This window comes from Melanerpes formicivorus, unplaced genomic scaffold, assembly GCF_026170545.1.
Source record: "Melanerpes formicivorus ecotype bairdi unplaced genomic scaffold, bMelFor1.0.p_v2 SCAF_251, whole genome shotgun sequence".
Classification (NCBI taxonomy): domain Eukaryota; kingdom Metazoa; phylum Chordata; class Aves; order Piciformes; family Picidae; genus Melanerpes; species Melanerpes formicivorus.
In genome coordinates this window covers 201,688-227,432 of record NW_027142603.1, presented here as the reverse complement: position 1 = coordinate 227,432, position 25,745 = coordinate 201,688, and the positions used below count along the sequence as shown (strand labels likewise).

Here is a 25,745-nt window from a genome sequence, read left to right as displayed (position 1 = left end):
GCTTGGGATTTCTTTCTAGGTAGACATTAGACTCCTCTCTTTCAGCTGCCTCCCTGGAGGGAGTCATCTGGGGAGAAGGGAAACAGTGAAAGAGTTTGATGAATGGCATCGGCTTACATGCCCCAGGAGGATCCCAGATGTTTTGAACAGATGTTTAACAAGTTATGGCAACACAAGTGGCTCTGTTGAAACAAACTGCAGGGTGACCACCTCGCTGTTGTCAGAAGGGAGGTTTTCAACACTTCCAGCTGCTCCCTGGCAGTTGCTGCTTTGCTCTGCAGATACCTCTGAACTCCCCACCACAGCCCTCCTGTCAGGAAAAGCATGAAGGGCTCTAACTGGCCAATGAAGTGTGACTTCACTGGAACCTCTCAAGGAACAATACACCCTGAAGCTATGTTTGTGAGCCCTGCTTGCTTTGAAAAAGGAGAGAGATGCTTTGAAAAACTTTATGAGAATAAAAATAGCTTCAGGATTTTAGACTCAGCTGGAGATTTAAAAGCACCTTTGAGCCTTCTCCCTTTGTCTCAGAAGAGAAATGCAAATGCCAAGAAGCATCAGAGCCTTTGAGAGTAGATGTTGGGATGAGTAAGGCACTTGACTGGGATCCAAGATCATGTCCTGGAGCTGTCACAGGCCCCTAGTACTTCTTCAGCATTCATTTTTTCATGCCCCAGTTTCCTGTTTGTAAGTGGAGTGTAAAGAGGATGAGGCCAGACTCTGATCAGCCGTGCCCTTGAGCACAAGGGGCAGTGGGCACAAACTGGAACCCAGGAGGTTCCAACTGACCAGGAGGAGAAAATTCTTTGCTCTGAGGGTGCTGGAGCCCTGGAGCAGGTTGCCCAGAGAGGTTGTGGGGTCTCCTTATCTGGAGGGATTCCAAACCTCTGTGGATGTTTTGATCCTGGGCAAGCTGCTGTGGGTGACCCTGCTCGAGCAGGGGAGTTGGACTGGCTGACCTCCAGAGGTCCCTTCCAAACCCACCCCACTGGGTCACAGCACAGGCAAAGCTGAACTCTTAAGCCCCTCAGCTGAAGGGCTGGCATCACTCTGAAGCTGTGAATCCTCATCTGGTGTCAAAGAAGAAAATCACAGCTGACCTATGGCAGTTTCTGGATTTACTGCCCAAGCCTTCCTGGGTGCTAGAGGATGTTCAATTTCCATGAGCTCTCAGGAGTGCTGCCCGCAACAGAGGAGAGCAAATGTACACAGTGATCAGCTGGAGCTTTCTGGCAGGAAATAGTTAACTTTAGGGGTTGGTGGTGATGGGTGGAGGTGGAGTGGTGAATGTCCTGCTGCCTGTCACGCTGAGCCCTAAGGAAATACCAGGCTTGCTTCACAAATGGTTGATGGGGCTACCAGGGGAAGTTCTCAGTCAGGGGGCAAGGGCTGTGTGTTTTCTCTACAGCTTGAGAAGTAAAGAGGTTGTATCTCCAGCTGATTCTCTCCTAAATCAATTTATGCCTGAGTCCCTGCTGGCTGTGACAAGCTGTGATGTGAGCTTACAGCTTCTCTTGGTGGCTGAGGGGACTTGCCTCAGGCTGTGATCAAGGCCTCTCCCCAGCCTCGTTGCCCTTCTCTGGACACCTTCAAGTGCCTCGATTTCCTTCTTAAATTGAGGAGCCCAGAACTGGACACAGGACTCAAAGTGTGGCCTTACTTTTCCCTAACTCTGTCAAGGCTGGTGCTAACCCATGGCCCTCAGCACCACAGCTCTGCCTCTTTGAAACACCTCCAGGGAGGGGCATTCCACCCCTTCCCCAGGCAGCCTTGGCCAGGGCTTGACAACCCTTTCAGCAAAGAAGTTTTATCTGATGTCCAGCCTAAACACACCTAAACCAAGGATGGGGAGGGGTCTGGAGCACAGCCCTGTGAGGAGAGGCTGAGGGAGCTGGGGTTGCTTAGCCTGGAGAAGAGGAGGCTCAGGGGAGACCTTCTTGCTCTCTTCAACTCCCTGAAGGGAGGTTGTAGCCAGGTGGGGGTTGGTCTCTTCTCCAGGCACCCAGCACCAGAACAAGAGGACACAGTCTCAAGCTGTGCCAGGGGAGGTTTAGACTGGAGGTTAGGAACAAATTCTTCCCAGCAAGAGAGATTGGCCCTTGGGATGTGCTGCCCAGGGAGGTGGTGGAGTCACAATCACTGGAGGTGATGAGAGAGCCTGGCTGAGGCACTTGGTGCCATGGTTTAGTTGATCAGATGGTGTTGGGTGATAGGTTGGACTTGATGATCTCAAAGGTCTCTTCCAACCTGGTCTGGTCTATTCTATTCTATTCTATTCTATTCTATTCTATTCTATTCTATTCTATTCTATTCTATTCTATTCTATTCTATTCTATTCTATTCTATTCTATTCTATTCTATTCTATTCTATTCCTCCCCTGCTGCTACTTGAGACCATTTCCTCTTGTCCTATCACTTGTTTTTTTGAGAGAGAAGATCGCTCCCCACCTGGCTGCTCCTTTCAGGGAGTTGTAGGGAATAAGAAGGTCTCTCCTCAACCTCCTTTTTTCCTGGGTGAGCAATCCCAGTCCCCACAGCTGCTCCTCACCAGCCCTGCTCTCCAGACCCCTCACCAGCTTTGTTGCCCTTCTCTGGATCTGCCCCAGCACCTCAATGTCCTTCCTGGAGTGAGGGCCCTGCACTCATTTTACTTCAAAAGTCTCCCTTCAGCACTGACTATTAAAATTGTTACAAAGAATTCTCTTAATTCAGATGTTTCTGGGTAGAGTCCAAAGCTTCATTCAATCCCTGCTTCTGCAGCTTGGCTTTTGGGCACTGCTGCCAGGCCTTTTGTGTGATCTTGCAACTTCAAAGCCAAGGAAGGAAGGGGGTGGGCAGGAAGGGATTTAGGCAAATGATGTCTACTTATTTGAGTATCTGCATGAGCATGGATTGGATCACCTGGAGAGCAAGTCTTTTGCTCTAGAATCCTGCTGCATTTCAACCTGCTGCATTTCAATCTGTTGCCAAGAAGGACAAAAGTCTCCTGGGGAGCATTAAGAAGAGTGTGGCCAGCAAGGCAAGGGAGGTTTTCATTCCCTTCTCCTCTGTACTAAGGAGGCCACAGCTGGAGGACTGGGGCCAGTTCTGTGCCCCACAGCTCACAAGGAACAAGGAAATACTGCAAGGAGCCCAGCAGAGGCAACAGAGATGCTGAGGGGCCTGGAGCAGCTCTGTGAAGAGGAAAGCCTGAGAGCCCTGGGGCTGTTGAGCCTGGAGCAGAGCAGCCCCAGAGGGGATCTGAGCAATGCTCAGCAAGAGCTAATGAGTGGGAGGCAAGAGGATGGGGACAAACTCTTGTCAGTGGTGCCCAGGGACAGGACAAAGGACAACGAGCACAAAGTAGAACCCAGGAGGTTCCACCTGACCCAGGAGGATAAAATTCTTTGGTGTGAGGGTGCTGTAGGCCTGGAGCAGGCTGCCCAGAGAGGCTGTGGAGTCTCCTTGGGAGAGACTCCAAACCCACCTGGCCATTGTGATCCTGGGGAAACTGCTGTGAGTGACCCTGCTTTAGCAGGGGGGGTGGACTGGATGCCCTCCAGAGGTGCTTTCCACCCCCTGCCATGCTGGAATTCTGTGGGTTTTTTTTCATCACTGTCTCTCTTCTCACATCTTGTGCAGGGATACAGAGCCCCTGGGCTAAGAGAGCATGGAAGTGGAGCTGCTGCTGGTCTCCACACTCTTTTTGAGGAGGTTTGCAAGAAGGGACCAGCTCTGAAATGATGACTCCCAGCTTGTGCTCTGAGAGACATGAGAAGGTCACACAATACATGATGACAGAAGATGGGGGCTTTTTTGAGCTCAGGCAAGCATCCCTCCATCCATCTGATCGAGCACATATGAAAACAAAGTGTTTTCAGGAGGCAGAATGAATCTGTAGATGAATATTCAAAGGCAGCTTACTTCTTGACTTAAAAAGGGCATTGAGGGCCTGTGATGGGCTTGGGGTTTCTTTTCTTTTCCCCTTTTTTTGTTGTTTCCTCCCCCCCTCCAAAATGCTAGTTGCTGCCTGGATGAAAATCCTTGGGAAAGGCTGCTCTTGACACAGGGACCAGCTCACCAACAATTTAGCTGCAGTTTTCCCAGCTGAGCCTGGCAAGGCAAAAACTGGGTTGAAAAAAAGCTGTGCTGGCGAGGTTTTAATGATGACTTTTTTTGTTGGTTTTTCCCCCTTTTTTTTAATGAAGCTTGAACAAACCTCTTGCTGCCAGCACATCCACTGCCTTCTCCATGCTGCTTTCCCAGGCTTGATGGAGGGAGGGCAGCAGATGAGGAGCAGCCTGATGGCTGCAGCTTCAGCCAGCATTGTGAGGAGCTGGTGTTTGGAAGCCCAAGACCACTGCCTCTCTGATGCCTTCATGTGTGAGCAGGTGATGAGGGTCAGGAAGCCAGTTTGCCATCTTAAGCTCTTTGTTGGCTCTCAAAAGTGCCACTCAGTCTGGTGGCAGAGCTAATAGCACTGTGTGATTTCCACTGAGCACAGATTGCTCCTGGAACATGCTGTGGTTGTCTGGAACTAGGCTGGTGCTCAGGTTCCAGCGTGCAGATGCCAACGAGTTTCCTTCTGTCCATCTGCCAAGGCAATGAGCTGGGCTGGGGGTCAGTCCAGCACCAGGAACCACAGCCAAGCTTGATCCAGGCTGGATTCCTGCTTCATCCTGGGAAAGGTGTTATTAGGAGTGCTGGGAGAAAATAGTAGGGGAAGAAAGGGAGAAGCCTGAGGGCAAAGAAAAGGAAAGGAGGAGAGGAAAAGGAAGAGAAACTGTGAAGCTGAAAACTCAGAAGTGAAGCACCAACAGGTTGCTGATCAATATTGAAAGGGTGGGGGGCAAGAAGATAGGGCCAGACTCTTTTCAGTGGTGCCTAGGGACAGGAGAAGGGGAAGTGGGCACAAACTGGAACCCAGGGGATTCCATCTGAACAAGAGGAGAAGCTTAATTGCTGTGAGGCTGCTGGAGCTCTGGAGGAGGCTGCCCAGAGAGGTTGTGGAGTCTCCTTGCCTGGAGAGATTCCAAACCTACCTGGCCATTGTGCTCCTGGGCAAGCTGCTGTGGGTGCACTGCTTTAGCAGGGGGGGTGGGCTGGATGATTTCCAGAGGTCCCTTCCAATTCCCACCACGTTGTGATTCTGTGACAGGAAAGGGTTCATAAGTAGTGGGCCATCTGTACAGAGTGACACTTGGTTCTCACAGAACCTAAACAGTTACACCACTGAGGAGTCTGTTCCCACTTGCTCATGGCTTCCAACAAACTTCTGACAACCTGAGTGCACATCAGAAATGCAATGAAAAGGCTCTTTGGGTTTATAGATAGAGAGATTGGCCACTGGAATGTGCTACCCAGGGAGGTGGTGGAGTCCCCATCCCTGGAGGTGTTTAGGAAGAGCCTGGCTGAGGCACTTGGTGCCATGGTGGAGTTGATCAGATGGTGTTGGGTGATAGGTTGGACTGGATGATCTCAAAGGTCTTTTCCAACCTGGTTAATTCTATTCTATTCTATTCTATTCTATTCTATTCTATTCTATTCTATTCTATTCTATTCTATTCTATTCTATTCTATTCTGTTCCGTTCCGTCCCGTTCTGTTCTAATGCTGGGGTCAGCTCTGGACTCATCAGCACAGCACAGACAGGGACCTGTTGGAGTGGGGCCAGAGGAGGCCACAGCAATGATGGGAGGGTTGGAAGCCCTCTGCTGTGAGGCCAGCCTGGGAGAGTTGGGCTTGTTGAGCTTGGAAAAAAGAAGGCCCCAGGGAGACCTTCTGGTGGCCTTTCAGTGCTTAAAGGGGTTGATCAGAAAGGCTTCTTAGCAGGGCCTGCTGGGACAGGATAAGGAGTGATGGTTTGAACTACAAGAGGGAGATTTAGACAGGAGAGAAGGAAGATTCTTCTTTTTTTTTTTTTGCTGTGGGGGTGGTGAGACCCTGGCTCAGACTGCCCAGACAGGAGGTGGATGCCCCTTCCCTGGAACCATTCCAGTTCAGGTTGTTTGGGTCTCTGAGCAACCTGCTCTACTTGCAGGTGTCCCTGACAACTACAGGAGGGCTGGACTACATAAACTGATAAACTTTACAGATCCCTTCCAACCTAAAACATTCTATGATTCTAGGTATGATGTAGCACCCAAGGGTCAGACCCTTCAGATAAGGCAGTTCTGGGCACTTAGAATCATAGAATCAATCAGGTTGGAAAAGACCTCAGAGGTCATCAAGTCCAACCTGTCACCCAACACCTCATGACTACTAAACCATGGCTCCAAGTGCCACATCCAATCCCCTCTTGAACACCTCCAGGGATGGGGACTCCACCACCTCCCTGGGCAGCACATTCCATGGCCAGTCTCTCTTTCTGGGAAGAACTTCTTCCTCACCTCCAGCCTAAACCTCCCCTGGCACAGCTTGAGACTGTGTCCTCTTGTTCTGGTGCTGCTTGCCTGGGAGAAGAGACCAACCCCCACCTGGCTACAACCTCCCTTCAGGTAGTTGTAGAGAGCAAGAAGGTCTCCCCTGAGCCTCCTCTTCTCCAGGCACTTCTGAAACAGGAGGAAGGGGCTTTGGTGTTTTGGGCTGAACAATGGAACTGTCTCCTCCTTCTGATGTCAACCCAGTGATGCATTTGTCAGGGGAGAAGTGAACCAGCCCCCAGCCCTTCCTGCCAGGGTTCCTATCATAAAATATAATATACAATGGTTTTTATTCAAGGCTGCCATCACACTTTGTGTTCACAGAGGATAAACTCTGTCCTTCACCCATCCACAAAGGCTGTCAACCCCAGCCTTTAATGCAAACCTCACTCCAGCGCTGGCTGGGGTTCACAAAGCCATTCCTTCATGGCAGGGAGAGCGCTATCAGCTCGGGCAGCTAATTTGCAGTCACGGCCCCTCAAATTGCAGAGCCGGGCATGTAAGAGCACTATTGTGTGCAGGCAAGCATGTGGAAGAGCTGAGGGCTGGGGTCATGTCGAGATGACTTCTGCTCACTGACAGAACAGCCTCATAGGAGCGGCCTGGGAAGCAGAAAGCACACACAGCCCTTCGGATGCGTCGCCTTGTACTTCCCTCCGAACTATGATGTCAAGCAGGGGGGAGGGGGCAGTTAGAAAAACACCAAGAGCAGTCCTGATGTGGGGAGGATCTTGTCTGTAGAATCTGGAACTGTTTGAAACTGTGGTGTTTTGGGGCAGGGCTAAGCCCACTCCCTAGAAACCCTCTGCATGGGCTGTGTGGCCACCAAGAAGGGGCAGGAGTGATGAGGCTGGGTGAATCACACCCCATGGTTTGGGGCTTTGCTCACCAGTTACACAGCAAAACCATACCACTGATTTGGCTGGAAGAGACCTTTAAGATCATCAAGTCCAACCATTCAGCCAGCACTGCCAGGTCACCGCTAAGCCATGTCCCTCAGCACCACATCTCCATGGCTTTGGACCCCCTCCAGGGAGGGGACCTCCACCACTGCCCTGGGCAGCAGTTACAGGGTTGGACAAGCCTTTCAGGGGATAAATTGTTCCTCACATCCAACCTAAACCTCCCCTGGTGCAACATGAGGCCTTTTCCTCTTGTCTTATTGCTTTTTTACTGGGAGAAGAGCCTGACCCCCAGATCCCTCCTTTCAGGGAGTTGTAAAGAATGGAATGGAATGGAATGGAATGGAATGGAATGGAATGGAATGGAATGGAATGGAATGGAATAGAATAGAATAGAATAGAATAGAATAGAATAGAATAGAATAGAATAGAATAGAATAGAATAGAATAGAATAGAATAGAATAGAATAGAATAGAATAGAATAGAATAGAATAGAATAGAATTAACCAGGTTGGAAAAGACCTCAGAGATCATCAAGTCCAACCTATCACCCAACACCATCTGATCAACTAACCCATGGCACCAAGTGCCTCAGCCAGGCTCTTCCATCACCTCCAGTAATGGTGACTCCACCACCTCCCTGGGCAGCACATCCCAATGGCCAATCTCTCTTGCTGGGAAGAATTTCTTCCTAACATCCAGCCCAAACCTCCCCTGGCACAGCTTGAGGCTGTGTCCTCTTGTTCTGGTGCTGGCTGCCTGGGAGAAGAGACCAACCCCCACCTGGCTACAACCTCCCTCCAGGGAGTTGGAGAGAGCAAGAAGGTCTGCCCTGAGCCTCCTCTTCTCCAGGCTAAGCAACCCCAGCTCCCTCAGCCTCTCCTCACAGGGCTGTGCTCCAGACCCCTCCCCAGCCTTGTTGCCCTTCTCTGGACACCTTCAAGTGTCTCAATGTCCTTCTTAAATTGAGGAGCCCAGAACTGGACACAGGACTCAAGGTGTGGCCTCACCAGTGCTGAGTACAGGGCACAATGACTTCCCTGCTCCTGCTGGCCACACTGTTCCTGATGCAGGCCAGGATGCCATTGGCCTTCTTGGTCACCTCAGCCTCCTTTGCTCCAGGCTGGACAGCCCCAGTCCCTCAGCCAGTCCTCACAAGTCTTCTGCTCTAGCTGGCATGTGAGGTCCAGTGCCGCTGCAGGGGTCAAAGTGTGTGATTGTGATGGGAGAACTCAAAGGGTGGACATGAGAGGAGGGCCAAGGGACCCCAGTTTGACCAGTGTGCAGAGCAGAGAGGTGACCTCTGCCTGAAGGAGCCATGATTTGCTGCTCGAGGGGCAGGGCCACAAGCCAGCCTCTTGGAAAATAGCCCTGCGAGTCCTTTGCTGAGGAATCAAATCAGGAGCGAGGCCTTTGCCTGGTGTCACACTGTGTCCAATAAAGAAATGGAACTCCCCTGCTCTGCCACAACCACCCAGGAGAGGCAGGGATCACGCTGGGACACAAAGAAATGAATAGTGAAGCAGCAGTGGAAAAGCCTGGGCTCAAACCTTGTGACAAAACTCCTGACCTTGAAATGATTGCCTGCCTTGAGCACCAGACTGTGACAGAACCTACCTTGCAGACACCATCAGGTCGTGCCATCTGGTTTTGCTCTTACACAGGAACAGGTCTGGGGACCCTAAATGCTGAACTCATCAATGTGTATCAATATCTGAGGTGTGGGGGTCAAGGGGAGAGGGCCAAGCTCTTCTCCATGGTGAGCAATTATAACCCAAGGAATGACAGGTTCAAACTTGGACACAGAAGGTTTCACCCCAGCATGAGGAGAAAATTCATTACAATGAGGATGACTTAATCAATGTCTATCAATATCTGAGGGCTGGGGGTCAGGAGGCAGGGGACAAGCTCTGCTCAGTTGCACCCTGGGATAGGACAAGGGGCAATGGATAGAAACTGCAGCACCGGAGGTTCCAGCTCAACATGAGGAAGAACTTCCTCACTGTGAGGGTGACAGAGCCCTGGAGCAGGCTGCCCAGAGAGGCTGTGGAGTCTCCTCCAGATACATTCAAACCCCACCTGGATGCATTCCTGCGTGGACTCCCCTGGGTGATCCTGTTCTGGCAGGGGGCTTGGACTGGATGATCTCTGGAGGTCCCTTTCAACCTCTAATGTACTGTGATGCTGTGTGAATTCTCCATGCATCTCCCTTGTGTTTATATCACAGAGGAGAAGAGGAAAGCCAACCCCCAGTCCACATCTGCACCTGGGGAGCCTTGTAGCTGCTGGTTAGGAGGCACCAGCAGAGAGGTGCTGCCAGGTCTCCTTACTGCTGCACTGCACTGTGAGACATTCCTGCTCTTTCTTCTTCTTCTCATAAGCTTGGAGGATCCAAATCCATATCCCACATCTTGTTGAGTGTCAGGAGATAAACAGGACTTCTTTTCCAGCACAGGACTCAGGAAGTTAACAACCTCAGGAAGTTCAACAAGGGCAAGTGCAGAGTCCTGCCCCTGGGGAGGAATCACCTCCAGCACCAGCAGAGGTAAGGGGTTGGCCTGATGGCAAGCAGCTTTGCAGAGAAGGACCTGGGAGTGCTGATGGACAAGTTGCCCATGAAGCCATCGTGTGCCCTTGTGGCCAAGAAGGCAAATGGTTTCCTGGGCTGCATAAAGATGATTGTGACCATCAGGGTGAGTGAGCTTCTCCTCCCGCTCCACCCTGCCCTCGTCAGGCCATATCTGGAGTATTGGGTCCAGTTCAAGAGAGACAGGGAACAATTCGGGAGAGCCCAGCAGAGGCTACAAAGCTGCTGAGGGGCCTGGAGCAGCTCTGGGAGGAGCAAAGGCTGAGAGCCCTGGGGCTGTTGAGCCTGGAGAAGAGCAGCCCCAGAGGGGATCTGAACAATGCTCACCAAGAGCTAAGGGGCAAGGGACAAGAAGATGGGGTCAGTGGTGCCCAGCCATAGGACAAGGGGCAACAAGCACAAACTGGAACCCAGGGGGTCCCATCTGAACAGGAGGAGAAACTTAATTGCTGTGAGGCTGCTGGAGGCCTGGAGCAGGGTGCCCAGACCGGTTGTGGAGTCTCCTTGTCTGGGGACATTCCAAACCTCCCTGGCCATTGTGATCCTGGGCAAGCTGCTGTGGGTACCCTGCTTTATCAGGGATGTTGGACTAGATGATCTGCAAAGGTCATGTCCAACCCCCACCATGCTGGGATTCTGTGAGAAGAAATGACATCTTCTGCACAGTTCTCTACTTCTGTGAGTTGTGTGGTTGTCAGACTTAACTGGAGTGGTTTTTGGTGGCTCAGATGTTACTGGCACACACAGGGCACCACTGCATGAGCTCTATGTCCCCAGGGACCCAGGCTCAGGAAGGGGCAGCTCTGCCCATCTCACACACCCAGGCTCTTCGCTTGGTGTGTATGTGTTTTGGAAAGGCTTTCCAACCCCACAGTGTCATTGTTTGAAGCTTCTTGGACATCTTCTGACACATTCTGGCTGCTCTTACTAAAGATATTGGTCAACAAGCAACCTCTCCCCTTTCTGGTCTCTCTTGAACCCCAGGATCCACCAGAAGGGTGTTACTGGGGACGTTTGGGCCAGTTCTCCCTAAGTTACTGGGCAACGAGTGACCTCTTCCCTTCCTGGTCGCATGCACCAGAAAGGTGTTACAGATATGGGGAGGGTCACACAGAGTTCTCCATCCTCCGGTGCCTTCTGTGAACTCGGCGGCCTCAGCATCTCGCCCAGCCGGCTAAGGGGGCTCCCGGGGCTGTCCCTGCGCCCCCGCACAGGACGGAGCGGCGGGGACCAGCCGGTACGAGTGCCCCGCGAGGGGAAGTTTGGGGCGGAGGGCCGGGGCCGGGCGCCGCGGGGGCGGGGAAGGGGGCACGGCCGGGAGGAGGAGCCGGCTGCGCGGGCGGCTCCGGCTCTCCGCCGCTGCCGGGCACGGCAGTGGGAGCCCAGCGCTGCCGGGAGTCGTCCGCCCGCCCGCCCGGTCTCGCCGCCCGGCCTCAGGGAGCCGCCAGCGGAGCCTCCGCCGCAGCCTCCCCGCAGGTAACGGGCCGCGGGCCGCTTCTCCCTGCGCCGCTGCTCGGTCTCGGACAGCCTTGCCCCAGGGGAGGACCAGCTTGCGGGCACCCACGGGAGAGGGCTCGCAGTCCGGCGCTGCCGCCGTGGGTCCCCGGCGGGCGGGTGGACGGCTGGGTACAGGAGCAGCGCGGCTGTGCGGGGGAGGGGGTGTGCAAGTTTTGCCCCCGACTCGTCCGCAATGGGAGCCAGCGAGGAGGCTGCCCGGCAACCCCAGCCTGCCTGACTGGCCCCACCGGTAGCAGCGGGGCCCCGGCAGTCTCTCGTGGTTGGTACCCCGGAGCATGTCTCGGAGCCTGTTCTCGGTGTTCCCGTGTTCTGTTGCACCCCTTCGCTCTGCTCTCGGTGTTTCCGCGTTTTATTGCCCCCCTTTCTGCCGCTCCGGGAGACCTGACTGCAAGCGAGAGGAGGGGAGGGTGGGTGGCTGTGCCCAAAGCACTCTGCCCTTGCCTTTGGAGCTTGTTTGGGATGTGCCACCCTCCCCGAAAGTCTGGGTGAAGGAGGTGGAAGAGTTAACCGTGTGTCTGACTTGAGTCCAGTCGGGTAGGGAAGGATTGTTCTCCTTCACACTTTTGCTGGTCTCATAAAGTATGATCCCACCGCCCTGGCTCAGCTCCCCGCCTTTCTCCCAGAGATTTAACGCTTGGGGAGGTGTGTGTCTGTGTCCCCACCCCGAGCTATGTGGGTTTAGAAGGTGTTCAGCTGTGTGCATGAAGTTCTACCACAACTTTAGTCATTTGCAGGCTGCAGGGAGCGAGCTGGCAGCGTTTTGGGATGCGTCGCACCCGGGTGGGTTTCTGTGTGGTCGGATGATGCTCGTCTCTGCTATTTCTTTTTTTTGCTCAAGCTCTTCTCTCAGTAATTCAGAAGCTCAGCCTGATTGCTGCTTGGATTTCTATAATTAAGCGGGAATTTGAGCAACAATTAATAGACTCCAGGCACGTATTTCACTGAAGAGTCAGTGGCTACCCAAGCTGCTTGGGCAGCAGCGTGCTGGAGATGGCTCCGTGCCTGGCTGGGTGTAGACAATTTGTCAGCGCAGGCTCGTCCTGGATCTTCACCAGTGGGGAAGAAGAGTGCAGAGTTATTAAAGAGTTGCTTTAATTCAGCAGGATGATGCATGCAAAGTGTTTGTATTCCACGAGTAAAACGCACGGCGTGCTGTTTAGTGCTCTTGGAAAGGGGCAGCATTTGTTCTGTCTCAGACGTACACAGGGAGGAAATGATAGAGATGTCCCTGGGAGAAACGGAGGAGGAGGAAAAGGAGAAGTTTAGGGTGGGTTTTTTTTCATCATTTGGTGGCACTGAATCTTTCCAGTTCAACGTGAAGCTTCATGTACAGATGCACTGCTTCATCCTCTGCTTTCACTCAAGTATTTGTGTAGTATGTTAAAATGGCCCAAACGTTTGATCCTCCCTGGAAGGCACTTCATGTTCCTCTGTTTGTGGTGGCTGAGGTACAGCTTTTGTTGGCATTGGCTAAAATACCTGAACTTGAGCGTAGTGGGGTGAGAGGAGGAAAGGAAGAGCTTTAACTTCTCTGAGATGCTGCAGACTGCCAGCAAAATCAAGATGAAATTTCCACTGCTTCTCTCACCCTTTCTGCAGAGGAGACCTCTGCCACATATTGCTTGGATTACCCCAGCTGTGTGTTTAAGCTGGTGAGAGGTGCAGGTGAAGGGGTGGGTTGCTATTCCTTGCGTGGGGGATGGACGGAGGGGGACCATCAATCCGCATCCCAGAGGGGAGCGGAGCTGGGGGGGGGGGCGGGGGCTGGAGTGGGGACACACACTGCAGTGGGGTAAATATCTCAGATTTCCTTTGCCAGCAGTGGGAAAATCCCTTTATTGCCCCTGAGGTGTGAGAACACCCTGGGAAGAACACCAGCCTTCCATTTCCAGGCTCGCTCAAAACTTAGCTCAGGTCCCAGCAACTTAATTTCCCCGCAGTGGAAACGTGGAGGAGGCTGAGGGTGTTTGTTTTCCACCCGAGTGGGGTCTGAATGTTTCACATCCTTGCCCCAGCTGATGGCCACACATTACTGCATCCTGGCGTGATCTCATTTGTTTGGCTGCTCCAGCATGTATTATGCTTCCCAGGGTGGGGCTGGGTGAGAGGGAAGCGGGAATGGTTGTGTGCCTGTGAAAATGCTGAGCTGTCCTCAAGTCCTTTGCCAAGTTGCCTGTGTGTTGTTTAATTCAAATAACCTTCCTGCACGCAGCATTGCAGGTCTGGGTTTAACAGGCAGAAAGCGGCTCTGTGTCCAGGTGTGCTGGTGGCCAAGACGGCCAGCAGTCTCCTGGGGTGCATGAAGAAAAGTGCAACCAGCAGCTCAAGGGAAGTTTTTCTTCCCCTCTGCTCCAGTGAGGCCACAGCCAGAGTCCTGGGGTCAATTTTGGGCTCCCCAGTTCAAGAGAGACAGGGGAATACTGGAGAGAGTCTGAGGGGGCTGGAGCGTCTTTCTGAAGAGGAAAAGCTGAGAGCCCTGGGGCTGCTGAGCCTGGGGAAGAGCAGCCCCAGAGGGGATCTGAGCAATGCTCAGCAAGAGCTAAAGTATGGAGGGACAAGAGGATGGGGTTAGACTCTTTGCAGTGGTGCCCAGTGACAGCACAAGGGGCAGCGAGCTAAAGCTGGAACCTAGGAGGTTTCCATCTGAACAGGAGAAACTTCATTGCCCTGAGGGTGCTGGAGTTCTGGAGCAGGCTGCCCGGAGAGGTTGTGGAGTCTCCTTCTCTGGAGAGGTTCCAACCCCACCTGGCCATTGTGACCCTGGGCAAGCTGCCGTGGGTGCCCCTGCTTTATCAAGGGGGGTTGGACTGGGTGAGATCCAGAGATCCCTTCCAACCCCCCACCATGCCGAGGTCTGTCTGTAATATTGCAGTCTGTAAAACCTGAGAAACATCTGTTACTGTGGCTTCCATTTGTCTCCTCCTCCTCGAGGGTATCCAAGCTGACAGCTCAGACTGCCAGGTTTAATGTCCTGCGCTAAACCTTTGGTCGGGTGACCTGTAGCTAGCTGTGATTCACCAAATCAATAAACCCAGCTCCCGCTGGGCTGCAGCCGCCGCACAGCGAGCAGCACAGGCTCCCGGCCACCTCTCCAGCAGGGGTCTGGTGGTGGGCAAGGCTGGGAGCGTTTGAGAAGCAAGTCCATCCCGTGCGCTTGCGGAGCCGGCTGGGCTCTCAGCGTTCCCTCCGCACCGGTGCCAAGCAGCGAGATTCAGGGGCTGCGCTGCTCTAGGGATAGGATTTTCCCTCCTGGCACCTTTTATCTCGCCTTAATCTATCCCAGGTTGAGCACTGTAGGCAGTTGAAGCAGAGCCATCTCACGCTTTGATGTGTGGTTATTGGCTCTCACATCTCATTCTCTGGCCTTTTCCCCCTCTTTCAGTGAGGCTGCTCTCTTCCCACCCCACCTCCCCGAGCAAAAAAGAAATGGGAGCAGAGGAGGCAAAAAGTGAATTCAGTGGCTTTGAGGTTGCTTTGGTTTGCTGTTGGTTTGGAGGGGTTATTAGTTTTGGGGGGTTTTGTGAATGGGCTTTCCTGCTCTGTCCCTGCCTCCCTTGTTGCCTTCTGCAAGATCCTGTTGTAATTAAAATATTGTGACTAGCCTTATGGTAGCCTTTTCCTCGTGGCAGGGATCCTAATCTGATGCCAACGTGAAGATCCTGGTTTCTGGCATAGGGGCAGCTGACATTTCATCAGCTAGTGCATGCCCATGTTTTTTTGTTTCTTTTCTCTTTTAAGCCACAGTGCTAAGACCATATGGGCAGATAATGAATTTAAGCTGATAAACAGCTTACAGATTTGCCCAAATAAAGGACTTTCTTCCTAGAAAACACATTTTCCTTTAACATAAATAATGCAGTTCCTGTGTTTTTATTGAATTATCTGGAGTCCTGTCTGTTCTCACCAAGGCTGCAGGAAAACAGACCCAACTGCTCCAGCAACAGAAGCTGCTGAATATAGGGGGCCGTGGCTCTCAGGCGAGGGAGGACTTTGAAAGAGAAGCTCAGGTGCTACAGAACTGAGGTTTAAGGTAGCTAAACAGGCAGATGGTGGTCCAAGATCTGTTCTGAGAGTTCAGTGAGGGTAGTGCATAGCTCTTGGACATCTTGAAGAGGAGTCATTGCATGAGAATAGAACAGAATAGAATTGAATTAACCAGGTTGGAAGAGACCTCAAAGATCATCGAGTCCAACCTATCACCCAACACCATCTGATCAACTAAACCATGGCACCAAGTGCCTCAGCCAGGTTCTTTCTAAACACCTCCAGTGATGGTGACTCCACCACCTCCCTGGGCAGCACATTCCAGTGGCCAATCTCTCTTTCTATGAAGAACTTCTTCCTAACATCCAGCCTAAGCCTCCTCCCCTGGCACAGCTTGAGACTGTGTCCTCTTGTTCTGGGGCTGCTTGCCTAGGAGAAGAGAACAACCCCCACCTGGCTACAACCTCCCTTCAGGGAGTTGGAGAGAGCAAGAAGGTCTCCCCTGAGCCTCCTGTTCTCCAGGCTAAGCAACCCCAGCTCCCTCAGCCTCTCCTCACAGGGCTGTGCTCCAGACCCCTCCCCAGCTTTCTTGCCCTTCTCTGGATGCGTTCAAGAGTCTCAATGTCCTCCTTAAACTGAGGAGCCCAGAACTGGACATAGGACTCAAGGTGTGGCCTAACCAGTGCTGAGCACAGGGCACAATGACTTCCCTGCTCCTGCTGGCCACACTGTTCCTGATGCAGGCCAGGATGCCCTTGGCCTTCTTAGCCACCCGGGCACACTGCTGGCTCATGTTCAGCTGCTATCAACCAGTACCCCCAGGTCCCTTTCTGCCTGGCTGCTCTCAACCACTCTGACCCCAGCCTGTAGCTCTGCCTAGGGTTGTTGTGGCCAATGTGTAATGACCCCAGTGAGGTGGTAGCAGGTCTGAGGTCTGTTTGGGAGCTATAATTAAACCAGATGAGTATCTGTGCTCCTTGTGGCATCTGTAATCTTGTGAGGCTGCTGAAGGAGTCCTTGCTTGGGGATGTTGCTGCAAGATGATCCCTATCTGGGCTTTTTCAAGAGCTTCTGACTAACATTGGTGTGATTTGTTTGTGTAACTTATCAATGAAATGCGAGGGAGAGATTCTTGGATCCATCTTGCTTGCTGTTTGAGAAGTGTGAGGGTTGGAAAGTAACTGGCTTTGGGAAGTGGTGATCTTCAGTGCTCACTTTAAAGTAGTGGCTCAAACCCAAGCCAAGTATTTGCATGAAAGGGCAAAGCCTGTGTCTCTCTCCTCCAGGATGCACAGGAGTGAGCTGCTTGAGGACTGAAATGACTCATTCTCTCTTCAGCTATTTCTTAGCCCTTCTTGTTTAATACTGTTTTACCTTGCAAGTGATTGTTCATCCTGATCTGAGGTAGCAAGTGAAGAAAAAGCTTGTACAGAGCAGCCAGCCCAGATAGCTCCATTCTTTCTCATGATGCTTACTTACTCCCTCTCAAAACTTCCTGAGATATTTAGTGTTGCCTCTTCCCTCCCTTCCCACCACTTCTCAGCTCTGGGCAGGCTGCTGGACTTTAATTATATTTCATATGAGGATGTGTTCCAGATGTCCTGAGCTCTGCTTGCCGGTGGTGGCTGCTATCTCGTCTGTAATTGATGTGACAGCCTCAGTGCTCTCGGGCCTGCCGCTGCTCATGACTGCCTGGTGCAGCATTCCTCTTGTGCCCATTCCTTCCTCTACACCAACCTCCCCTGTTTTCTTTTCACTGCTCTTGCAGTCTTGAGTTTCCCACGTGGCGACCTGAGTTATCCTATGCTGCAGTTTCAGAGGCTTTGGGTGAATTCAGTGCCCAGCAAATAGTAGATGGGACTTTTTTCTTTCCCTCTACCTTCCACCCACTCAGCCTCTTGCCTCGGAGCACTGAGCAGCTGCTTTGCTGTTTATCTGCATTGGTAGAGGTCTGTCTGGGCTAATTTAGTGTGTAAATTGTCTGAGCCTGGAAGAGGAGGCTGGAGGAAAGCAGTGCACTGATCTTTCTTTGTGAACCTCACCAGCTGCTAAACCTGTTTGTCAGCATGTTTTTTGTTTGTTTCCACACAGATAAGATTTGAAGCAGCAAACAATACCCACAGTTTACTCTTGCAAATTGAGCCCAAATGGGATTTGCTTCTGCACCTCTGCCACCTTCTGTTCTTGGGCTTGAAGGCTTTCCATTTTCCAGAAGTTGATGAGCAGCAGCATGTGCTCATCCAGGGCAGTGGAGCTGTGTCCTCCATTGTGCTTCCTCAGAGCTGGAGGCAGAGAGGCTCAATATCCCGGTGGGGCTCTGTATGTGTGATTGTTCTGGGTCTGATTTGCCCCTGCAGGTGTCTTGGGACAGAAAGCTTTGGATGGCCACGGGCCTCACCGTGAATGCTTCATGGATTCAAGCTTGAACAGGGAAGATTTCACCTCAACATGAGGAGAAACTTCTTTACAGGGAGGGTGACAGAGCCCTGGAGCAGACTGCCCAGAGAGGTTGTGGAGTCTCCTTCTCTGGACACATTCAAAACCCACCTGGATGCAACCCCTATGTGGACTCCCCTGGGTGATCCTGTTCTGGCAGGGGGGTTGGACTGGATGATCTCTGGAGGTCCCTTTCAACCTCTAGTGAACTGTGGTACTGTGATACTGTGATGTGTGGTGGGCTAGCAGCAGTTCATGTGGTGTTGGTTTACCCTCTCAAAGTGCAGTTACAAGAAACCCAAGGCAGTGTCCAAGAAACCCCAAGCCAGTGTCATATCATTGTCCTCAGAGTGATGGAAGTGGAGGTTTGAACATCACAATTTTGTGGTGTGAGCCTTGTTCTGCATTTGAGGCCACACCTGGAATGTTTTGTCCAGTTCTGGGCTCCCCAGGTCAGCAGGGACAGGGATCTGCTGGAGAGAGTCCAAGGGAGGGCTACAAGGCTGCTGAAGGGATTGCAGCACTGCCTGGGGAGGAGAGGCTGAGAGTCCTGGGGCTGTTCAGTCTGGAGGGGAGAAGACTGAGAGGGATCTGATCAATGTCTATAAATAGCTGAGGGCTGGGGGTCAGGAGGGAGGGGACAGGGACAGGCTCTGCTCAGCTGCACCCTGGGATAGGACAAGGGGCAGTGGATATAAACTGCAGCACAGGAGGTTCCAGCTCAGCATGAGGAAGAACTTCTTGCCCGTGAGGGTCACAGAGCCCTGAAGCAGGCTGCCCAGAGAGGTTGTGGAGTCTCCTTCTCTGGAGCCTTTCCAGCCCTGTCTGGATGCATTCCTGTGTGAGCTGAGCTGGATTCTCTGGTCCTGCTCTGGCAGGGGGTTGGACTCAATGATCTTTGGAGGTCCCTTCCAACCCCTAACATCCTCTGAGCCTGTGATCTGTAGGCCCTCCAGCAAGGATTCCAACAATGCCTGGAGTAAGTCTCTGAGAGTTCTTGTGGTCTGCAGCTTTTTGGTATTGTTTTCTTTTTGGCCATCAAGATGTTCCTTTTGCTATATAAAACCTGGGCTAAAATGGAAGTTTGCCACTCCTTGAGAAATACATTTGAAGGTCACTGGGGGAGAGTCAATTCTTGAACCCAAATGAAGTTCACACTGAAGTTTTTAGACCACTTTATCCCTTCAGGAAGAAAGAGAGGATGCTTCTGATAGAACAAGCTGCTGGAGCTGAATCTCAGCCATGTGTTTGGGATGACTTGGTTCTGTCCTGATGAAAGAGGCTGCAGGATTTTGTGAGTTAGGGCTTAGGTCTGAGTTTACTCAGGTCAGCTGTTGATAATGGTGTTTAGCTCCTCTCTGTTCCTTCCCCTCTGCCTCCCTCATTTAGTGGGTGTGTAGCTGTGTCAGAGAGGGACTTTCCTGAGATCATCTGCTTCAGTTAATCTCCTGGAAGCTGTATAACCAGTAAGCTCTTTACTCTTGATGCCTGTGGTGTTGGTGTCAAGACAGAAATCTCACAGTGGTTGTTGATCCTGGGGAAGTGGAACTGAACCAAGCTGCCAATGGGAGGAGTGGTGTGGTGTAGCAGAGATGATAATAATAGCTCTTGGATTCTTGCAGCCTTCTCACTTGCCTCACAAACAGCTTTAAATACATTTTATGCCATCTCAGATGCCTGCAAAGCCAAACAAGACAGAGGAGGGGAATGGGATGTGGGGCCATATGGTGACTTGTTGGCTATGGGTTGGTGGCTCAGGCTGGCAGGGGCTGGGGAGCTCGGAGGCCCTGGCTGCGGCTGGGCTGGGATACGTCGTGCAGGATTACAGCAGCAGCAGCAGCAGCGACTGTTTCAGCAGCTCTGGGCTCCTCCAAAGGCTCAGCACTGAAATTGTAATGCTAGCAGCTTCTTTTTCATGGCCCAGTGCCCAGTTTGGAGAAGGGTGATTTTGGTCATGTTGCTAGACATACGTATTTATGGCCCTGTTTCATCTGTTGGGGTATTTTTAACGTTATTATGGAAACAGTTACTATATTTACTCCTTAGGAGAGGCTCAGGCTGCGAGGAGGGAGTTTTGGAGTAGCAGAGATTGCGCTAAACGATGGTGCCTACACTTCTTCAGGAAGAATGGTCTAAATAGCTGACTGGCAGTGTGCCCTCATCTTGAGACGTGAACCTCACAGGGCACTGAGCTGGAACACGCTCTGCTGGGAACTCAGAGACAGGATTTGTTCTTGGCTCACTTGAGAGCACATCTCATTTCCTTGGGGAGTGCAGGGAACCAGTTCTTCTTGTCCAGAGAGGGCTGATGGGAGGGTTTCTTAGACCCTCTGAGAGGCTGTTTCTCATGGAAGTCTCTGGGAGTTGTGGGTGGCTTTTCAGATGGACTGCTCAAACCCTGCTGCCAGGGGGAGTGAGAAAGCGGTGTGGGAATCTGGTGGCTTTTGGAATGGGAGTCACTGGTGTTAGTGTACTTGCTTCTGTAGTCATCTGGAAAGAGAATGCTCTTTTAGGTCAGTCTGCTGTCATAATGGGTGAGTCTTAACAAAGGTAATCATGTAGTGGGTCCACAATGGACACAGGTGAGAGGTAAGTGAGAATAAAGGATTGAAAGTCTCAGGATGTAAGAGGGGTGGGCTTTGGATCTGATGCATTTTGGAACTGCTAACTGCCCTTTGGTCCTGTTAGAGTGGTTGGGCATTGGAGCAGGCTGTCCAGGGGGGTGGTGGAGTCACTGTCCCTGGAAATGTTCAAGAAATGTGTGGCCATGGCACTTTGGGGGCTGGTTTGATGGCCATGGTGGTGTTAGGCTGATGGTTGGACTGGATGATCTTAGAGGACTTTTCCAATTGAAGCAGATCTATGATTCTATGATGTCAGAGGGCATTCTCAGAGCTACTTAGAATTAGATGCTTATTTTGTGTTGATCCACAAAGCTTTTGCTTCTGATGTGGCTGAAGCACTGGGACCTTCTACAGTTGCACCAAGCTGTATCTTACCAGAATAAGATACAGGAAGAGCTGGGAGGCAGTCCTGGCAATGCTCGAGGCACAATGCTGGAAGCACTGGCAGACCTCTGAAGCACCAATGGATCTCTCTGACCTACAAGGTTTCGCTTTGGCAGCCTGAGGGCTGATGATGCAATACTTTGCTGATGTGATGAGTGACTCCCTGGGTTCAGAGTCTTGAACAGAGGCCTTCCAAAGTGAAAAGGATTTCAGCTTGCAGGGATGCTTTGCCAATTGAAATTCTCCTCATTTAAACGCCCAGGGAGCCGTCCGTTGGGAGTGAGAGTCTGATGAGGCTAAGAAAGAATAAAGCTTCCTAAAGGCTGGCTGGATTCAGAGGGGTTTTTATTTTGATCCCATGGGGCTTGTTTTTTTTGTTGTTGTTGTTGTTCTGGGGTTTGGTTTTGGTTTGTTTTGGTTTTCTTCCCCACTGTGCTAAAAGGAGCAGAAGGTTTCATGCTTTGTGTTTTGTGCATTGATGTTTTGATGCTGCAGCGGGGAGGGCTTTGGAGGAGAGGAATCTGAGCAGTTTAAAAACATGAATTGTCTTTGTTAATGCTGCTGCTGGTCGCTCCAGGCTTCAGCTGGTAGCAGATTTCTTGCAGTTTTTCTGTGGCATGATGTGCTTTGGGTACAGCTTGGAAGCTCTGTGCCAGCCTTGGGGAGCGGAGGGCATCGGGAGGGAGGGAGGGGGTTTGGACTCCCTTTCCCTGGTCCTGTCACTGATTTGGCTGCTCAGATTGAGCTGAGAGGTGCAAGTGCCAGCATCACTAACACGGGCCTGCTGTGGAGCCTCTCTGGCTGGGGGAGAGTCTCGCTGCTTTTCCAAGCATCTGTTTCACCAGCTGTGAAAATGAAGACGGCTCCCTCAGCATGTGGCGGATGATGAGCGTTCTCCTTAGCTCATCGCAGCCCAGTGTGTTGGAGCTGTGAAGCATCATGGCTTGAGGCTTGCAAGTGTGAAGCTCTAAAAAAGGCTGTAAGCATCTCTTTTAGGGAAGAGAAAGACCAACAGGGAATCCTGGAGCAAGGGAGAGGGACTAGGTTGGATACTAGGACAAACTTCTTTGCTGAGAGAGCAGTGAGGAGTTGGAGCAGGCTGCCCAGGGAGGTGGTGGAGTCGCTGTCCCTGGAGGTGTGTTCAAGAAATTTGACAAGTCACTTAGCAAGTCCAAGAGTGCCAGGTGCTGCACTTTGGCCATGACAACCCCATGCAGAGCTACAGGCTGGGGTCAGAGTGGTTGGAGAGCAGCCAGGCAGAAAGGGACCTGGGGATACTGGTTGATAGCAGCTGAACATGAGCCTGCAGTGTGCCCAGGTAGCCAAGAAGGCCAAGGGCATCCTGGCCTGCATCAGGAACAGTGTGGCCAGCAGGAGCAGGGAAGTCCTTCTGCCCTGTGCTCAGCACTGCTTAGGCCACACCTGGAGTCCTGTGTCCAGTTCTGGGCCCCTCAGTTTAGGAAAGATGTTGAGCAGCTGGAAGGTGTCCAGAGAAGGGCAACAAAGCTGGGGAGGGGTCTGGAGCACAGCCCTGTGAGGAGAGGCTGAGGGAGCTGGGGTTGCTTAGCCTGGAGAAGAGGAGGCTCAGGGGAGACCTTCTTGCTCTCTCCAACTCCCTGCAGGGAGGTTGTATCCAGGTGGGGATTGGTCTCTTCTCCCAGGCAAGCAGCACCAGAACAAGAGGACACAGTCTCAAGCTGTGCCAGGGGAGGTTTAGGCTGGAGGTGAGGAGAAAGTTCTTCCCAGCAAGAGAGATTGGCCATTGGGATGTGCTGCCCAGGGAGGTGGTGGAGTCCCCATCCCTGGAGGTGTTCAAGAGGGGATTGGATGTGGCACTTGGAGCCATGGTTTAGTTAGTCATGAGGTGTTGGGTGACAAGTTGGACTTGATGATCTCTGAGGTCTTTTCCAACCTGATTGATTCTATGATTTTAAATGCCTGGATGTGACACTTTGGGCGGTGGTGGTGTTGGGTTGATGGTTGGGCTCAATTGCCTTAGAGGGCCTTTTCCAACTAAACCAATCTGTCATTCTATGAACATGCCTGTGAAGGAGGAGCTGAGTGACAGCCCTGACTTCTTCCATCCTTTTTACACAAGGTCGAACTGGATTTAGTCAGAGCTTTGCAAAGCAGCTGCCCAGGGCTGGATTGTGCCCTCAGACCACAGGGTGATGCAATTGCTTTTCCTTTTGTTGTTTTGCCAGTCATTCCACCCCCCCACCCCCCCACACACCCCCTTCCTCCACACACTTGCCTCTCATGATCAAAGAATTAAAGATGTGCCAATGCCTTGGAATAATGCTCAGGAGGTCCCCTGTGGGAACAGTTCTGATTAGACACTGAGGAATTCTTCAATTCTCTTCATCCTTCTTACTATTAGCAACATCTTGTTGATAAAAGGTGTGGTTTCTCCCCTTGCTCTTCCTGCTCCTTCTTTGGTTCTCCTCCTCCTCCTCCCCCAGACGCTCATTCTTTGCGCCCTCCCCTTGCCGTGTCTTGGCTCCTGGGCTCTTGCTCTCAGTTCAGTCTTTTATCTTCTACAGCACTCAATGAGTGCTTAAAAATAATAAGTATTAATAGCAGGGCTCTTTGAACCAGCAGGTTCTGTGCTGCTCAAGCTCCCCTTCCCCTGCTGTTCATCCCCTATTAGAAGTTGCTGCAATCTGCAGATAGTAGCTGTAACAACTTCAGCAGCGGTGGCCAGGCTGGTGGCAAGTGTAGGATTACAGCTCCAGGTGAGCACATGGCAGCAGGAGCAGAGCTCCTCAAAGGCACAAAGATGTTGTTTCAGTTGAAATATCCTTGGCAAGAAAGGAACTAATGTGGATTTGCTTGGGGAGGGTTTTCTTTTAGTGTGGGAATAGAGCTGCTTAGCTAACTAGCCCATCTTACACGGGCTTCCACGGGGTGTCAGTGACCTCGAGAGGGTAATCCTGTATTGCATGGAAAATCCTGTGCTGGGGGGGGGGGGGGGGGGAAGCATTCTTCCTGCAGAGCATCGTTTAAGAAGGCTGTTCTTTTGGAGATGATTGCAAGCCAATTCGTTGGAAGTGTCTTTTAAATCAGCAGGGCAAGCTGTGAGGTACATCTGTGATGTTACTGTGTTTTCCTGTCGCCCCCTCTGCAGATGGGTTTCTTTCTCCCCCCTAGGGCGACAGGAGACATTGGTGGCCCAGCATCTAAATCTGTCCACATCACCTAGAGGCCAGGCTCCAAAGCTTTTACCACACATGCATGAGCTCCTCTGGACATCAGCAAGGTCTTTCCTGCCTCGAATCACACAGGCTAAGGAAAGGAGAAAGTAAACAGGAGTGGAGTGCCTGAGGTTTTCTCACCACCCCTCCTCTCCTCTGCTTAACAGGACCGGCTACTGCTTCAGGAAGATTCTGAGCCTGATCATCCTGGGCTGAGAGTAGCTGTGCAGAAAAAGACTTGGGGGTGCTGGTTGTTGAGAAGCTCACCGTGATCCAGCAGTGCCTTCATGCAACCCGAAAGGCAAACTGTGTCCTAGGTAGCATGGACTGTGACCAGCAGGGCAAGAGAGGGGATTCTGCACTTTGACTCTGCTCTGCTGAGACCCCACCTCAAATACTGTGTCCACTTCTGGTGTCCCCATCTTAAGAAGGACACAGAGCTGTTAGAGCAAGTCCAGAGGAGGCCACAAAGATGATCCAAGGGCTGGAGCAGCTCTGCTGTGAGGCCAGGCTGAGGGAGCTGGGGCTGTGCAGTCTGGAGAAGAGAAGGCTTCAGGGGGACCTCAGAGCCACCGTCCAGTACCTGAAAGGAACTTACTGGAGAGGGACTTTTCATAAGGGTGTCTTAGAGACAGGACAAGGGGGGATTGTTTGAAGCTGAGGGAGAGCAGGGTTAGACTGGAGGTGAGGAAGAAGTCTTCAGTATGAGGGTGGTGAGACTCTGGAACAGATTGCCCACAGTGGCTGTGGATGCCCCCTTCTTGGAGGTGTTCAAGGCTAGGCTGGATAAAGCCTTGGGCAACCAGGTCTAGTTGAGAGGTGTCACTGTCCATGGCAGGGAGGTTGGAGTAGATGATGTCTGAGGTCCCTTCCAACCTGAGACGTTCTCTGAGGTGTGGGAGCAAATTCCAAGTGGCCTTATTTGTCTCTTCTGCACAGTGTTGGCTTGACCCTGCTTAAGGGAGGCAAGCTCTTCCTAAGCAGACCCTCTGCTGGCTGGATTGCTTCCAGGCAGAAACCACACTGGTTGCTGCTCGAGGCTGGGACTGGCTGGCAGTTATGGAAGGAAACAATTTGCCTCCAGAAAATGCTGATTTCATGAAACCAATGCTGCTTCGTGGGAAGGGGCTGGGCTCCACTCACTCCTCCTTGGGTGAATTTCTTGTGCTTCAGATAGAATTTCTTAGTCAAAACAGGGATGCTGATTAGGAGCCAAGTGGTTGGCTTTCCACCTATGCTGTCCCAAATCCAAAGCAAGGTCCTCAAAGCAGGTTTCCTAAATGAATCATAGAATTGTTTTGGTTGGAAAGGACCTCTAAGATCACTGAGTCCAACTGTCAACCCAACACCACCATGGCCATTAAGCCATGTCCCAAAGTGCCATGGCCACACATTTCTTGAACACCTCCAGGGATGGGGGCTCCATCATCTCCCTGGGCAGCTGTTCATTGCAGAGATGAATGTACAAACCACAGGACTGCTGTTCTAGAGCACATAGGACTTTTGCATGATGAGTAGAATAGAATAAGATAGAATAGAATAGAATTAACCAGGTTGGAAAAGATCTTCAAGATCATTAAGTCCAACCTCTTACCCAACACCGTCTGATCAACTAAACCATGGCACCAAGTGCCTCAGCCAGGCTCTTCCTAAACACCTCCAGGGATGGGGACTCCACCACCTCCCTGGGCAGCACATCCCAAGGGCCAATCTCT

General features: G+C 51.9%; 1 protein-coding gene across 4 annotated transcripts in view; it reads left to right on the top strand.

Annotated features, from left to right (window-relative positions):
* Positions 1 to 11,263: 11,263 nt before the first annotated feature.
* Positions 11,264 to 25,745, top strand: part of TSPAN18 (tetraspanin 18) — a 177,315-nt gene continuing 162,833 nt past the window's right edge. For 3 of the 4 annotated variants that reach the window (XM_068169956.1, XM_068169958.1, XM_068169957.1), the window contains exon 1: positions 11,264 to 11,366. The gene's annotated coding sequence lies outside the window, so the exon portion shown is untranslated. Of the gene's footprint in view, positions 11,367 to 11,651; positions 11,668 to 25,745 lie in introns of those variants that run through there. The other variant, XM_068169961.1, reaches the window with a different exon arrangement.